This window comes from Rana temporaria, chromosome 5, assembly GCF_905171775.1.
Source record: "Rana temporaria chromosome 5, aRanTem1.1, whole genome shotgun sequence".
Taxonomy (NCBI): Eukaryota; Metazoa; Chordata; class Amphibia; order Anura; family Ranidae; genus Rana; species Rana temporaria.
The window spans coordinates 198,352,406-198,370,699 of NC_053493.1; positions in this window are offsets into that span (position 1 = coordinate 198,352,406).

Here is an 18,294-nt window from a genome sequence, read left to right on the forward strand (position 1 = left end):
TAAACTCCTAATTTCCCTCATCTCTAACCATGATTCTGAAGCAGTGAGTATCAAGTGAAGATGGCAGCGGGTCTAAGTACTCACTTGAGGAAAGGCAGATGTCTGCTTGATATGGATAATGAGCTTTCTAGTTTTAACAAACTTTTGATGCTTGATTACTTTCTATATTTTAGGTATTTATGAAAGAAAATACAGCTTGTTACTTGTAATTTATTGTAAAACTATGGGTAAATTGCCTCCTCTAGTGGCATACAAAAACAGACATATATTGTATGTGCTTTAGAACCAATATATTAGTCTTTGTATCCAAATGATACCAAAATAATTTGGAAATAGTAAAAGAATAGTGGGATTGATTTACTAAAACTGAAGAGTGCAAACTCTGGTGAAGATGTTCATGGTAGCCAATCAGCTTCTAAGTTCTTCTTTTTAATTAAGCTTTTGACAAAAAAAAAAAACTGGACGCTGATTGGATTTCAGAGCTGCACAGGATTTTGCACTCTCCAGTTTTAGTAAATCATCTTCAGTCTACTCTGATTGGGGATAGCAATAAAACAGGGAATGTGATCTTCATCAAACTCAATAGCCGTTTAAAACTAATGCACCAAGAAGTATTACCAGCAGTTAAAACGGAGCTCCACCCAAAAGGGGTAGTCCTGCGTTACAACATCCTCCTCTGCCTAACTCAGTATGTCATTTTGGAAGGGAGAGAGAAGGCACCTGGTTTTGACAGGTACCTGCTCCCTCTTCCACTCAGATCAGTTTGAGTACAATCAGGAACAATGAGACAGAACGCTTCTCCAGGTGAATATGATAATCCACCAGAGAGGAAGGGCTAGGTGCTAGCTTTGGCTCGCAACCATGAACATGTAGACAAAATAGGAAAAATTTGCTGCACACCAATATCTGTCGGTTTATTGAAAGACTACCACCAGGTGCAAGTTTTTCAATAAACCTGTTGGACGGATGTTGGTGTGCGGCTAACTTTTCCTATTTTGGGTGCAATCAGCCTGACCATACATGGTTCAAATCTCATCTGGTTCCTGCTGAATTGGCAGAGATTTGAACCCTCTATGGCTGGCATTATACAGAATATTTTCAGCAAATGTTGTGGATTTTATCACATGTATACCATTTTATTCGTTTTTTGATTGGACTTTATCACTGATTATTTTGGTTATTAACAGTGATGGATGGCTACATAGTTACCATTGCACATGTTAATCACAGGCTATTCAGTTATTTTGTGTGGATTCTATTACAGATTATTTTGGACATTAATAATGATATATTGTAAAATTGTTGTTAGTGCACCTTTTTATCACAGTTATTGTTTCACTTTTAGTTGCTGTACATTTGTATTCTTTTATTTTTACTTTTAAGTGCAGCACTGTCTCTTTTTAAAGTGCTGTACTTTTTGTACTGTATATTGATATTTTTATTGATTATACCTCTATTGTTATTGTTTGCATAAAACTAAAAAGCGTACAATTGAGTTTTTATACAAAATATTACAATCTGAATGTTTTAAGAATTGTTATGCCATTGTTTTATGTTATTTGATTACCTAAAACTATGTAGTATTATCCATCAAATTGTTTTAATAATTAGCTATCACTAAGTAAAAGTAGGAAAATTATATAATCTCTGTGAAAATCATAACAGCAATATTAGCTATCCCTTTGATAAAGATTACTTAACAGGGAAACCTAAAACAATTGTTTTCATAGACTTTATCTTTTGTGTTCTACCACTAGTTGACAAATGTTCTGTTTGGCCTTTGAAGTGCACTTTAATTAGGCTAGAATAGTTTAGAAAGACAGATTATGTTACATTGATACAATGTTACACTTTATAGTCGTTTATTGAAAAGAATAGTTTTTTCTAATCTGTGCTATTTGTCTTACAAATGATCCTTATCATTTGATGTCTAGGCAAAAGGTTAATTCACTTTCATCAGTCCTTAACATAGGAAAAGTAACTAAAACATCTGCTATATTTACTAAAGGTTTCCACCAGCCTGAATGTAAAAAAAATGCCCCTCATGATGATGACGTGTAATTTCTCATATACCAATCAGATCAACTCTAATGAGTCAAGCTATTTTTGGTTTAGTTAAAGGCTGAGGTTTGTTAAATTTGTAATACATTATTACAATATTGCTTCTGGAAACGTGTTATTCTAAATAATTAGTGAATTATTATATTTGCACATTTTTTTGGTAGGTGACATTTTTATTAACAAATTAACTTTCCTCAGCTTCAGAATCTCAAAAACAGCTTGCCTATGAACTGTGCCACAGTGGAGTCTTATGCACTTTGTCAAAGGGTGGAGCTCATGCAAGGCATTTCTGTCAGTGCCCCTACAGGGACACAGGGCCAGATCCACAACCAGTGGGTGCAACGTAACTTTTGTGATTTAAGTTACACCGCCGAAAATTACACAAGTTAGTGCCCGATCCACAAAGCACTTACCTGGAAATTTGCAGCGGTGTAACTTAAATCTGTCCGGTGCAAGGCGGGCCAATTCAAATGGAGCGAGTCCCATTTAAATTAGGCGCGCTCCCGCGCCGGACGTACTGCGCATGCTCCCGACGCTATTTTCCCGACATGCTTTGCCTTACGTTACGTTGCGCCGAGTTTTGTGAATCGCGACGGGTAAAAAAGAGATGCGGCGGGAAAAAAAAATTAAAAATAAATTTGACAGCGACGCGGGAAAGACAGGTATACTTTTACATGGTGTACTAACTTTACACTTTGTAAAAGCAGCCCTATCTTTGCGACGGCAAACTAACACTTACGGAGACTTAACGAAGGGAAAAAGCTTTGTGGATCTCCGTAAGTGCTAATTTGCATACCGGACGCTGGATTTCGACAAGAAATGCCCCCAGCGGCGGCCGCGGTACTGCATCCTAAGATCCGACAGTGTAAGTCCATTACACATGTCGGATCTTAGGGATATCTATGTGTAACTGATTCTATGAATCAGCTGCATAGATAGAAACAGGGATACGACGGCGTATCAGCAGATACGCCTGCGTATCCCTTTTGTGGATCTGGCCAACAGATCCCACCCTTTGGCAATGCACCCATGTCAACCCCCTCCCCCTCCACAGACACACATACACCTATCTTTCTAATGTTTGCATAGCCAGAATCGTCTATGACCTAGGGAGGTGAGGATGCCAGGAGTGGCACACATCTCCCCAAAAACAATTGAGTATTGTCTGTGATACTTTTTTTTAATTTGCACTAGCATACAATTTTTTAGGACAAACTTTCAGGCTTGTCCACCTTCTTCAAGGTCTTAGCAGTACTGAGTACTTTGATTTTTAAATAGATATGCTGTGTGAGAATTCCACCCACTATTCAGGGTATGTATAACTCAAGCATAAAAGTGGCCATCTTCGGGGACCCAAATATAATAGGCAGAAGCCATTGCATATGGTACAAAAAATGTACCAGATCAACAAATGTTCCAATGCATATTTTACATTACCATATTAAAAAATGGCTTAAATGTTGAGAAATAATACAGGAATATTGTATCATGATATTTTTAAGGTTCCATTCAACAAGTGTGAACAGGCCCTTAGGTATTTAATTTCTAAATAAGAAACAGAATAGAAGTAACAGAATGTAGCACAGGTGCAAGGTTAAATACTTTAAGAGGAATGTACCCTGCAGAAAAAAAAACTATTACTAATATTCCAATCTGAGACTAACAAATTACTGCAGTAATTTATAAGTTAAATGTCAAATGAAATTTTTCTGTGACATAACAAATATTGGCTTAGCTTCAGAATTAGTTCATATTTCAATTCACAGAGATAGGAAAGGATTTACTTTTATTTTTGAGTGCACCTATCTATGTAAGCAGATTAATGTCAGTTATAGTGGATGCAGCTGGAAGCCTTGCGGGTCTATTCCAACGGTTCAGGATCAGGAAGAGAAGTCACCATTTAAATTCCAACCAGCTTGCCTCAGGTGCTACTTTGATTTTATAGATGATATGCCTACACAACACATTTTATGCTACATGACTATGTGATGCTCTATTACGGCTGTACAGGTGAGCAGTTATGTTTTATGAATGCTATATTGATGATGCTGTCAATGCATGCAGTTGTTGCTACTATGAAGAGAAGCAGGATCTGTATTATATAGATTTAGTGCATGTGGTACAGACAACGAAGGAACAACAGCCATGGGTATTTTACTAATATTATTTGTGGAAACGGAAAACAAAAACAGCTCAAATAAACAGCAAAGCTATATTGTAATAATTATTAAAAACAAAACCAAGTCCTACCTCTATACCCAAGACTTCTATCTCTCTTATCACAGGAAAGCAGAAAACAAGCATTTCCCCAGTCGTCCTGGTGACAGGACAGTGATCACAGCTTCCTGTAATCGGAAGCTGTGATATAAGCACTCCTTAGGGCACACTTAACCTCTTCAGCACCACCTAGTAGTTAACCCCTTCACTGCTAGTGTAATTTTCACAGTAATCAGTGCATTTTTATAGCACTGATCGCTGTAAAAATGACAATGGTCCCAAAAATGTGTCAAAAGTGTCCGATGTGTCCGACATAATGTCGCAGTCATGATAAAAATCGCAGATCGCCGCCATTACTAGTAAAAAAAAATAATAATAAAAATGCCATAATTCGATCCCCTAATTTGTAGACTCTATAACTTTTGCGCAAACCAATCAATATACGCTTATTGTGATTTTTTTACCAAAAATATGTAGACAAATACGTATCGGCCTAAACTGAGGAAAGAAAATCTTTTTTTTATATATATTTTTTGGGGATGTTTATTTTAGCAACAAAGTTAAAAATATTGTATTCTTTTTCAAAATTGTCGCTAGGTGATCAAATAGCAGCAAAATAAAGCTCTATTTGTGGGGAAAAAAGGACATGTCCCAGGACCGCGCAATTGTCAGTTAAAGCGACGCAGTGCCGAATCGCAAAAAGTGGCCTAGTCTTTGGCCAGCAAAATGGTCCGGGGCTTAAGTGGTTAAGCAATGAATCAGGCCTCGTACACACGACCGAGGAACTCGTCCTAAATGAAACATCGTTTTCCTCGACGAGTTCATGAATCTTGACAAGCTTTCTTTGCATACACACTGTCAAGACCAAATCTCGTTGTTCTTAAACGCGGTGACGTAAAACACTTACGACGGCAATATAAAGGGGAAGTTTGATTCCACTGGCGCCACCCTTCTGAACATGTGCGGGTTTCTAAGCATACACACGAACGTGTTTCTCGTCGAAAACCAGCCCGACGAGGAACAAGACGAGGAAATTGAGACTCCTGACGAGGAAAAAGAGAACTTGTTCTCTTTTTTTCTCATCGAGTTCCACGACAGTTTTCTTGATGAAAAACATACACACGACCATTTTCCTCTGCAAAAAAGCTCTGCCACCAAGTTTCTTAGACTATATATTTTAACCTAGACATGTGATTTTGAATAATTCCTTTTTATATACAGTTATATACATTTTAAAAATGCAAAATCAAAAAGTATAAAATAAACAGTTTCTTTAGAAATACTATCCTAGGACATATTTTCAATGATCCTTCTGTTTTGTATTTTCAAAGTAGTTGCGTGGTCGTGCAACGTGGCTCCCAAACTAAAATTATGTCCTTTTTTTCCACAAATAGAGCTTTCTTTTGGTGGTATTTGACCACCTTTAATTTTTTGGCTATAACCAAAAATAGAGCGACAATTTTGAAAAAAGCAATATTTTGTACTTTTTGCTATAATAAACATCCCCATTTTTTTTTTTTTTAAAGCAAATTTTTTCTCAGTTTAGGCCGATACGTATTCTTCTACATATTTTTGGTAAAAAAAAAAAAAAAAACGCAATAAGCGTTTAAATATTGGTTTGCGCAAAAGTTATAGGGCCAGATTCACAAAAGAGATACGACGGCGTATCTCCTGATACGCCGTCGTATCTCTGAGATACGATTGTCGTGTCTATGCGCCTGATTCATAGAATCAGTTACGCATAGATAGCCCTAAGATCCGACAGGTGTAATTGACTTACACCGTCGGATCTTAGGCTGCAATTCTAGGCCGGCCGCTAGGTGGCGATTCCATTGCAGTCGGCGTAGAATATGCAAATGACTAGTTACGCCGATTCAAGAACGTCCGCTTTTCCCGTCGCTCAAAATTTACGTCGTTTCCGTAGAGATACGCGGCGTAAAACTAAGGGTGCCCTCTAGGTGGCCTAGCCAATGTTTTTTTTTTTTAAGTTACAATACTTTTTTTATTGTTGTTTGCATACAAAAATATACAAAAGATATTACATCATCGTGCATAATATAAAAAATACACAACCATACATTTTTCCCCATTTTCCCCCTATCTTGTCCTCACCTCTTTCTTTGTACCATTTTAATAAATGAAAGATCTCTTTATTCTAAACTGTCATACCTCGCCTCCCCCCCCCACCCCACACACCCTCACCCTCCCACCCACCCTCCCATCACACCATGAGCCAATTTTGGAAATCAATATACTTTAAGTGAATCTTCCCCATGGAGCCAATGTTAAGTGTGGCCGTCGTTCCCGCGTCGAAATTTAAAATTTCACGTCGTTTGCGTAAGTCATCCGTGAATGGCGCTGGACGCCATTTACGTTAACGTCGAAACCAATGACGTCCTTGCGACGTCATTTAGCGCAATGCACGTCGGGAAATGTTAGGGACGGAGCATGCGCAGTACGTTCGGCGCGGGAACCCGCCTAATTTTAATGGTCCCCGCCTCATTTGAATTAGGGGGGCTTGCGCCAGGCGAATTTACGCTACGCCGCCGCAAGTTTACAGGTAAGTGCTTTGTGAATCAAGCACTTATGCTGTAAACTTGCGGTGGTGTAACGTAAATGGGATACGTTACGCATTTGTATGTGAATCTGGCCCATAGTGTCTACAAAATAGGGGATCGTTTTATGTCATTTTTTTTTACTAGTAATGGCAGCGATCTGGGCTGCTGGGGGCGTGACCGGATGTAGGAGCGCATGGTGGAGTGAGTGAGCGTGTGAACCTCTCTCTGCTCTCTCTCCCCGTTCATCTGCCAAATGCCTGGTAGCACAAGCGCTTTCTGATGGACACAGGACCCGAGTGATATCCCCCCTCCTCTCTCCACGGTATCACTAGAAGTCTTACCAGCATTTGGAGCCCAGCTGTGTCCGCGCTCTGTGCCCCACCGAGCGTTGCGGCTTCTTCCTCGTTTTCCTCCCCCCTGTCCTGGTGTGGCTGCGCCCCCCTCTTCCTGCCCGGAGAGAGGGTGTGGATTGAGCGCGGAGGCAGCGGGGCTCGGGTGGCGGTGCCGGGGGGATCGAGTGCCTGGCTGGAAGCGGGGATAGCAAGCCCCATAGCGTACGGAGCTTCCCGGAAGTCTCGCGAGATCTCGGGAGCTGCGAGATCTCGGGGAGCTAGCCGTGCATTATCGTGGAGCTGCACTCCGGATAGAGCAAGGGATAGTGAAGGACCCTGTAGGCGGTGGGCTAACTGTTCCGTCTGCTACCCTCAACGAGAGCTGCTGCTAGAGGTCTTTCTCTATTTTTTTTGGCTAAAGTCTGCATGTCCCACCCTCTGCTGTTAAACTCCTGGGACAGGCTGTAATAACCAGCTGAACCTGAAAAGAAATCTTTTACTGTCAAAAAAAAACTTGCAGATGCTACAAATCATATCCCATTGACTATAAACCTGCATTAATACCTGCATCAAAATCTATATAAGGGGGATCGAGCCCTATCCACTGGTCCCACTGACTTGTTGCCTGCGATACTCCCTGATGCAAGCGCTACGCATTAAGGGTTGCAGCTTGACCCTCAACCCTCCTGTTCCTTGGCGGTGCCCATAGGGGACCCCGTTATCTGTTGCTATACTACATCACACTTTATTATACTACGGCCTTATTATACATACCAGCGGCATTTGCGGACTACTTGTCACTTGCTGGCATTGGCTACATACGAAGGCTTATTATGCCCAACGCCTCCAAATTGCAGGAAGGAATGTCGTCTACAAGATCAGCTAAAAACACCCAGGCATCCACTGCAAAGTTGGAGCGACCTGTACAATCTTCAACTAATTCACCAGCTAATGGTCAGTTACCTATAGTCACAGATCAACTTAAGTCGCAGATGGGGCCGCCACTTGACAGAAGGAGCCAAGGTCAAACAGCCGCAAAACCAACTAGCACTACCAGTACAACAAGCATCAAAAATGTGAGTACTAAAGGGCCGAGGGGGTGAGGCATCAGGGACTGTAAATATACCGATTGTTACCACACCATCTGGTGAAACAGACCCCTCTATAGCTGGCCTGACAACAGAAGGGGAACCTACTTTAAGAGAGGTTCTTTGTGCGGTTAATTCATGCAAGGGCTATATGGTCAATTTTGACACTCAGTTAAAGAGCTTAAAGGAAGAATTGTTATTCATAAGTCAGGAGCTACATAGGACTGTCGCAAGAACGAATGCTCTAGAGGAGAGGCTAAGTGCCGTTGAAGATATGCTGTTTCCATTGCAGGGGGAACTTAAAGGGCTACAGGAGTTAACGGACCTTCAAGCGACCAAGTTAGACGCAATGGAAAACAGACTTCGGAGAAACAATGTGAGAGTGGTAGGTCTCCCAGAGCAATGTGAAGGCACAAACCCCATCACTTTCATGGAGAACTGGTGTAGCGAAATTTTTGGCTCTGATAGTTTGTCGTCCTTTTTCTCCATAGAAAGGGCCCACAGGGTCCCCTTTAAGGTACTCCAGCAAGGGAAGTATCCAAGGCCTATGTTACTAAAGCTGCTTAACTATACCGACAAGATGACCATGCTACAAAAAGCTAGAGAGATGGGGGACATTACATATAATGGAGCAAGAGTTTCAATATACCCCGATTTTTCACCAGATCTACAGAAACGGAGAGCTCAGTTTACACCAATCAAAAAGTCCCTCCAAAAATATAGAATCACCTATGCTCTTTTGTACCCAGCTCGCCTTAGAATAGTAGCTCTGGGCAGGACTATCTTTTTCAATGATCCAATGGAAGTCTCCGACTGGCTGGAGGCAAATAAATCAGCTCTATTTTTTTTTTTTTACCCTGCACTGTGCACTTTGTACTTCTTACCGACACTAGGTATTACTCATGCCAAAGTCCATCTAAAATATATCTTCTTTTTTTTTTTTTTTTTTTGGGACTCTGCACTTTGTACTTTTTGCACTTTGCACTTTTTATTGACACTTGGTGTTATCCATGTTAAAGTTTTTCTTATATACATCTTCACATGTGTATTAATCTGACAAGGTGTGTAGAGACTTATGAAGCATGGTAGTAGGGACCTAATGGTAACATTATCACTAAAAAATTAAGCAAAAAAGGGATGAGGTAATTATTTTTGGTATTAGGTATTAAGCATACAAAGCATATTTGTATATCTTACCTCACCCCTACGCCACCTTACCCCTACCCTTATGGAGATGGGGAAGTGTAGTATCCCTTCGCCCCACCCCCCCCCCTTTTTTTTTCTTTTTTTTTTTTTCTCTTTTGTGTGTAACACGTAAGGAATGATTAGACAAAGCTTCACAAGTCTTGACACGTTGCATTAATACTTGTTTTTTAAGTTATTGTAATTATAATATAAAAGGTCCAAACAAGATTATCCTAAGGGAAAGGAAGAGAAAAGAGAGACACATGATATCAGAGGACAGTCCAGTAGAGGGACCTGGCCATGGAAGGTTCAATGAAAATATGAGTAGACTCAAATTTTTTTTTTTTTTGGAGATGGGGCCCCCCCTATTAAAGAAGGGGGAAGGAAAAGAAAAGGATTTTATATATTTATTTTTTTTTGCCTTGTATCCTAGAGACATTTAATGTTACCTGGTGACACCCATGTTAAAGTATTTCTCTCTATATATATACACATATCTACACTTGTTTTACTAGGCTGACACGGTGTATAGTGATTTATGAAGCTCGGTATTAGGACTCTAATGATAATTTTATTTAGGATTATTAAGAGATTAACAAAAAAAGGAGGGGAGGTAATTTTGACACTAAAGTATAGTATGCACACTTGGGTACCCTACCCTCCCATTGCCTGAGGAGGGGAGGTGAAGTATTAACAAGGGGCGGGGGAGAGAGGGTATGGGAAAGGTTAAAGGGAGGGGGCAGGAAGCATATATTGCTCGAACTAAGAGCTGTGCTGTTGGGGGGGCTAGAGAGGAGTGGGATGGCCACTTGCCTAGGCTGCAAAAAAAAAGGTTGAGTACCCTATTACTGTGGCAATTCGTCTAGATGCAGGATAGATTACTGGCCATCACCTCCTGGAATGTAAGAGGAATGGGGGACCCAATTAAGAGATCATCTGTTATGTCACTCCTGGAAGATAGTACGCCGGGAATGATATGCTTACAAGAAACACATTTGATCAAGGATTCGGTTTTATTACTAAATAGCCGTAAAATTCAATCTCAGTTCCATTCGGTCCATTCCTCTTACTCAAGGGGGGTGAGTATATTGGTGGGGAGGGGTGTGACGTTCTCTTGTACCGAGTCTCAGATAGATGACCAGGGTCGTTATATATTTCTTTCCTGCCTAATTGAGAACAGCCCATATGTTTTGGAGAATATGTATATCCCCCCACCATTTAAGCTAGATGTGTTACACAAGCTCCTTGAGTTTATACTTGATAAAACAGATGTTCCTGTCATAATGAATGAATGAATGAATGAAAAAATTTATATAGCGCGGCACATGCGAACTGAATCGCCTCTGGGCGCTTGTTGTTTGTGTCTCATGCCTATCAGAAAAGCAGGGTTTTGATCTGCCTTCTGAAGGACAGGTGGTTTTGCTCCAACCGAATGCTGGTTGGTAAAGCATTCCAAAGCCTGGGGCCCTGGAAAGCAAACCTTCTTTCTCCTTTGGACTTGTATTTGGTTTTAGGAACCTTGACCAGATTTTGGTCGGTGGATCGCAGAATGCGGTTGCAATTGTGCGGTTTGATCTTGTCGCATAGATATCTAGGAGCCTTCCCATGGATGCACTTATGTGTCAGGCAGAGTGCTTTAAATGCAATTCTGTCTTTCACTGGCAACCAGTGAAGGGATCTCAATGAAGGTGAGATTGATTCCCAAGATTTTTTCCCAGTCACCAGTCTGGCGGCCGTATTCTGTACGACTTGAAGACGAGCGATTTGGTACTTGGGGAGCCCGAGGTAAAGGGCATTTGCATAGTCCAGTCTGGAATTCACGATTGTTCCCACCACGACTGCTACGTCTTCTTTGGGGATAAATGGAATCAGTCTGCGTAGTAGGCGCATCAAATGGTGCGCCCCGCTGACTACTGACCCTATTTGTGCGTCCATTGTCATGAAGGTGTCAAACGTGACTCCCAGACTTTTGACTTTGGAGCTAGGGGAGATGATTTGTCCCAGGATGGGAGATGGTGTCCAGTTTGTTGTCGGTTGTTTCTTCCAACTGGCATCGAAGATAAAGAGTTCAGTTTTAGCGCTATTGAGTTTGAGATAACTCTTAGTCATCCAGTTTTCTATTGAAGAGAGACATTTCTCTAATCTGAGATGATGATCCTTTTTATGGCAGATGCGAAAATACAACTGCGTGTCGTCTGCATAAGAGTGATAGAGTAGTTCTTGGCTACCGATAATATCAAAGAGAGGACGAAGATAGATATTAAACAGCACCGGTGATAGGGGGGATCCTTGGGGGACCCCACATGGCACCGTGCGTTTTTCTGAGGTGAAGGATCCCAGTTTCACTGTTTGTGATCGGTTTCCGAGAAAAGAGGAGAACCATGGTAAGGCATCTTCTGAGACTCCGGCGACTTCTGTTAGTCGTCTCAGTAGCAATTTATGGTCTACTGTGTCAAAAGCTGCGCTTAGGTCCAGCAGAACCAGGAGACACGATTCTCCTTCGTCTGCGGCCTCGAGCGCATCGTCCCATATTTTCAGTAAGGCCGTTTCTGTACCGTGTCCGGGACGGAACCCGGATTGAAATGGATCGAGTAGGTTGTGGGTGTCCAGATGCTGTTGCAGCTGATTTACCACCACTTTCTCCATTATCTTGGACAGAGCATTTAGACCTGTTATGGGACGGCGGTGAGTTGGGTCCATAGGATCCAAATTAGGTTTTTTCAAGATCGGCAGGATTGTGCCCTCTTTCAGCAGGGAAGGCACTATGCCTTCCTTAAATGACTGATTTATAAGCTGCGTGATCGGAGGCGCCAGGATGTCGGCACATTCCTTCAGTAGCTTGGTGGGAATGATGTCATTGGGTGCTGTGCTGTTGCGCAGTGCACCAATGAATTTTTTTGTGGTATCGATGGAGATGGGTTCCAAAGTGAACTTAGTTGATTGTAGAGGCGTTCCGTCGGTGTATTGATTGAAGAGGGGGCTGAGTGGGGTATTGTTTTGCCGAATACTTACCCGAATTTTTTCAATTTTGTTGATGAAGAAATCCGATAGTTCATTGCAGAACTCTTGGGTGTCTGAAGTGGGAACTTCAAGACATCCCGGATTCATGGTCTGGGTGACCATCCTGAAGAGTTCGCGTGGGCGATTCCTTGCGCTGTTAATTACCATAGAAAAGTGCAGTTTTTTGGCTTTGAAAATTTCCTTGTGATATCGTGTTGTTACTGCTTTGTAGAAGTTGAGGCGGTCTTCTGAAGGACTTCTTTTCCAGGCGGCTTCCGCCCTTCTGCGCTCTTGCTTCAATAGCGACAGCTGGTTATTGAACCAGCTGGACTTTTTTGCCCGGCTGCGGAGTTTGCGCTTTGGTGCTGCTAAGTCGGCTGACTGTAGCAGAGCTGCATTTATGGCATCCAAAGTATCTGAGGCTGCTAGCTGAGGAGGAATAGCCCCAATTCGGTTTCCCAGGGTAGATCTGAAGAGTTCCGAGTGGAGCTTCTTCTGAGATCTAGCCCAGTGTGTTGTCACCGGCTTGGGTACTTTCATGACTAGTGAAGTTCTGGGAATTATGAAGCTAATTGCATGGTGGTCTGTCCATGGCAAAGGTTCATTTCCCAAAATGTTTATTTTCAGATTTTGTCTGAAAATTAGGTCGAGTGTGTGACCTGAGGCATGCGTGGGACCGCATACAAGTTGCTGAAGTCCTAATCCTTCCAGGTGGTCGATGCAGGCCTCCGCGATGGGATCCTGTGAGGAGTTGGCCCACAAATTGAAATCCCCGAGCAGCAAAAGATGATTGCTGTTAAGGGAGTAAGTGGAAATGAACTCCGTTAATGCTGGAATCAACTGCGATTTGGGCCCAGGGGGCCTGTAGCAGAGGAGAATGTGAACGGTCTCCTGAGAGTGAGCTTGAAGTTGAAGCGTAAGGGTTTCCATAAAAGGTAGAGGATTTTGAAGGACCGGTTTAGTGATTGCAATATGCGACTTATGAATCACCGCCAGGCCTCCTCCTCTTTGCCCTATTCTATTTTCCGTTAGGATGCGATAATTTTCTGGCACCAATTCTCCGAGAATGGTGTTGCAGTCGTCTGACAGCCAACTTTCTGTAATAAAGAGGCAGTCTAGATCGTTTTGTAGTAAGAAATCATGGATTTCTGAGCGGTGTTTAACTGCCGATCTAGTGTTAAGCAACGCACATGATATGTGCTTGAGCTGTGTTGAATGGTTGAAATTTTTGATGATCGATCGTCGATCGATTCTCAAAAGTTGATCCGATTTTAAGGCTTTTGTGGTGACGGCAGGTAATATTGTTGCGAATTGTCTCAGACCCCAAATGGTTTCCGCAGAGTATCTCAATTTAACCATTGTTGCCAGTCACCGTGAGGGGGGGTGCGGGTGTTTGGTGAGAGAGGATTCAGGGAATCCTCGCTCTCAGCAATCCTTGGTCCAGAGGAAGGCAAAAAAACCCTGGGCAAGCTGGCCAATGTGCTGCGGCAGGGAAAAAAATTCCTTCCTGATCCCTAAAGGCGATCGGCTCAAGCCCTGGATCAAAGATTGATGACTTAATGAGGGGAAAAGGGGGGGGGGGGGATGCTGGGTGTCACTGTTGCTGGGGTGCACCAAGATGGCCGCCAGGCAAAGACACAGGACCCAGGCTGGGGGAGCAATCAGGTAGGTAAGAAAATGATTCCACCGATCTGGTTGCTAATAGGGGGGGTGGAGGGGACCTCTAGGGGTGCAGGGGCGATAAACAACGAAAACTGCACTGTTGGTGGTAGGTGCAGGGAGAAACGGTCGGAGCGCCGGTAGGCCGCGGCTGAAGCCGCGGACTTTCCTGAGGCGCGGCGGCCGCGAAAAGTAGCAGGCTGGCGCGGGCGTGTAAAAACGCCAAAAAGCGCCGAAAATACACCCAGGGGGGGTGTCTGGGGGCAACCACAATCGTGGGTGGCCGTGCGAGAGAGGATGCCGAGAAAAATAGAGAGCCGCAGTGTGGGGTCTGTGTGACGGCTGCCCTGAAAAGGACGGCCGTCAGTGGTTCCCCAAGATGGTAGGCCCTGAGAGAACAGGGTCTTACCTGCGGAGCAGGAAGGAGTCCACGAGGAGAGGAGAGAGCTGGATTCCTGGTTCCTAGGTTCCTGGTTCCTAGGAGCTGTTTCTTGTGCAGCACAGGTAATGGAAAGTCTGCCTAGTCTGCCTAGTTTCTGACTGCCAGGTCTGGGTGGGAGCAGGCTCGTAAGCGGAAGGTCCGAAGCACCCTACTCCACCTCTGACACTGACTGACTGACTGAGGGGACTACAATGAGGTCATGGATAGAAGCCTGGACAGATTTCCACCTGGGAAAAAAACTGGGGAGGGGCGCCTAGCTCGGTTTCTGGAGGAAATAGGGATGAGAGATATATGGAGAACTTATTTTCCCCTGGACCGCCAATACTCGTGCTACTCTAGCTCCCATCATACACTTTCCAGAATAGATTTGGCTGTTGGTAGTGAGGAGGTAATACCACGGGTAAAGAGAATATACTATGGCCCCAGAGGGGTCTCGGACCACTCCCCTCTGGTGCTAATAATAAAGACTGGAATTAAAGTCTCCCGTAAAGAATAAAATTTAACCCAGGTTGGCTGGAGTTAATTGGTGACGTAGAATCTTTGGAGGCTAAACTAAAAGAGTACGTACATATTAACACAGGATCCGCACCGACGGGAATAGTCTGGGACTCTCTGAAAGCCTTTATGCGAGGCTTACTAATTCAGCAGGTTGCCAGGGTAAAAAGAGAAGGGAGAGAGCAGGAGGGTAGGTTGGCCTGTGAGTCCACTCAAGCAGAATTGAGGTTTATCGAACAACCCACTCCAACTATGCAGGAAGCATGGCTGACAAAACAGCTAGAGTATAGAACAGCCATTCTGAGAAGCGCTGAGAACAAACGAACTCTACAAAGACAGTGCCAGTTTGACAAGGGAGAGAAGGTAGGGAGGATCCTGTCACTCCTGAGCAGGACTAACTCCCCCCAGCCAAACATCCTAGCAATAAGGACAACAGCGGGAGAAATCTCCACGGATGGTCAAGTGATTCTACAAACGTTTTGCAAATATTACAAGGAACTGTATAGATCTAAAGGGGGGGCTGGGAGTGAAGCTATGCAAATTTTCTTTCAGAATATAGTAGTTCCCAGGTTGCCTGATGAGGACAGACAGGTCTTAGAAGCACCAATCACCTTAAACGAAATCCAACAAGCTGTAACTGAGATGCCAAACCAGAAATCCCCTGGCCTGGATGGGTTACCTATCGAGATATACAAGAAATTCTGCGAGATTTTGCTCCCAGAGCTTTTAAAGGCTCTGGAGTGGGCCGAACATGGAGGTACACTTCCCCGTTCAATGTCTGAAGCAACGATTATAGTAATTCACAAGAAGGGGAAAGAAAAATTGACGCCCTCATCTTACCGCCCAATTTCTTTGTTAACCACCGATGTTAAGATCCTAGCTAAAATTCTAGCAAAACGCCTAAACAGATTCATTAGTAGCCTCATTCACCCAGACCAGTCAGGGTTTATACCAGGCAGGGCAAAAACTACCAATATAAGAAGAACGTTTCTAAATTTACAAATACCAACAGACAATGAAAGACCTAGAGCAGTGCTATCTCTTGACTCCGCCAAGGCATTCGATAGCTTGGAATGGAGCTACCTATGGGAAGTATTAGAGAAATTTGGTATTGGACCCCGCTACATAGGATGGGTTAAACTGCTGTATAGCGAGCCAAGAGCCAAAATTAAAATTAATAACGAGACGTCAGAAGTTTTCCAGTTGGAACGTGGGACGAGGCAGGGGTGTCCTCTGTCCCCCCTTCTGTTGGCCCTCACTTTGGAACCACTTGCAATAGCAGCCAGGGCGAGGGCGGACATAATGGGGTTCAGGAGAAACCAAGGAGAAGACAAGATTGCATTATTTGCAGATGACATCTTGTTCTTCCTAGGGGATGTTGAAACCACTCTAGACAAAGTGATGCAATTGGTAGTTGACTTTGGTCATTTCTCAGGTTTGACGATTAACTGGGAAAAATCCGCCCTCCTACCACTGGATGATCCAGCCAACTTCCAGCTCTTGCCAGGCACCTCCCGATTAAGTGTGGTCACAAAATTTAAATACTTAGGGATTTGGATAACGAAAGACGTCACCCAGTATGCGAACTTAAATCTCGCCCCATTGTTATTAAAGTGGAAAAATAAATGTGATATTTGGAAAAGACTTCCCTTGTCAGTAGCAGGACGATACAACCTAATAAAAATGTTGTGGCAGCCACAATTACTATACGTCCTCCACAATGCACCCTTATGGTTAGGATTTACATGGTTCAAGAAAGTAGAATCACTATTTAGAGAACTTATATGGAGAGGTGGCCAAGCTAGGATAAGCTTGCAAACACTCCAATTACCAGTAAAAGAAGGGGGCATGGCGGTTCCACACCCGAAGCTATATTTCATTGCGTCACAATTGCAACATCTGGCAGGGTGCGGAACCGCTGAGAGCGATGGCTCCATCAGCCGTTTGATGTTAACAAACAACCCTCACAAACTGCTGGTGGAAGCCCTAGAGGCAGATTTCTTCCCCTATAAACACCTAACAGTAAAATTAGCTATCAAAGTATGGCACACCACAAAGACCCTATTGGGATACATTGGCCTAACAGAATTTTCACCCCTATGGAAAAATAACAACCTGCAGGAAGTAACAAGTATAGAAGAATCAAGTGAGTGGAAGAGACAAGGCATAACCCGCTTAAAGCACATGTTCGAGGGCAATACCCTAAAAACATTTCTAGATCTAACTAGGGAATTTAATATCTCAAACAAAACATTCTACAAATACCTACAGGTCCGCCATGCTATTCAAGCACAATTTAGCTCCAAACCAATTATATGGACCCAGATCCCTGTCCTTCTGAAGATAATCAAGGCAAGTATGGCCAAGGGCCTAATATCACTAACATACAATAGTTTGAGTGCTAGTGCGATAAGCAGAGCAGGACCGGCCAAGAGTAAAGCAGCGTGGGAAAGAGACTTGGGAATAATATCACTTGAACATTGGGATAGGATTCTTCAACAAGGCGCATTGGTTTCAATTGCTCCAGCGCAAAGACTCTCCCACTTGTTCTTACTACACAGGTTATATTTTACCACGCACAAAATGTTTAAAATGGGGTGGAGACAAAACAACGAATGCCCGAGATGTAAAAATAAAGGGGACCTAATACATATGGTCTGGAAGTGCCCCAAACTCTATAGCTACTGGAGGGAAATAGTAGAGAGGATAAATAAGGCATTTGGAACATCCCTTGATCCAGTGGCTAGGACCTGCCTCTTGGGGAGCATAGAAGACACAAGAGTTCCTCAAGACAGTGGGGAAGCTATACTGAGATGCCTTTTCCAGGCACGTAAGATGATAGCCCAAAAATGGCAGGCGCAGACCCCCCCGTCAGTAGTCAACTGGCTAACATCCATGAAATTAACAATCTCCAATGAAAGAGTGTACTTTACCAGACAGTGGAACTATGGGAAATTTGAAAGAATATGGGGGCCGTGGTTGAGGACGACGGGAAACCTAGTTTAGGGGAACCCGCGTAAACGATTCCATAACGTCATCCCCCCCCCGGCATCGATGGTTGTTTTCCTTCGATGCCGGGGTGGGATTGCCGGGAGCTCTGATAGGGCAAACCACCCTGGGGAACTTGTCTTCTCATATTAACACAAGGGGACTCTGCTAACAGAAAAGCGCAGGGGCCTCCTCCCTTTTCTTCTTGTGGTCCTACACAGCAGATCAATTAAAGGGGTAATACGCTTCCTCAGATAGGGGTAGGGTGG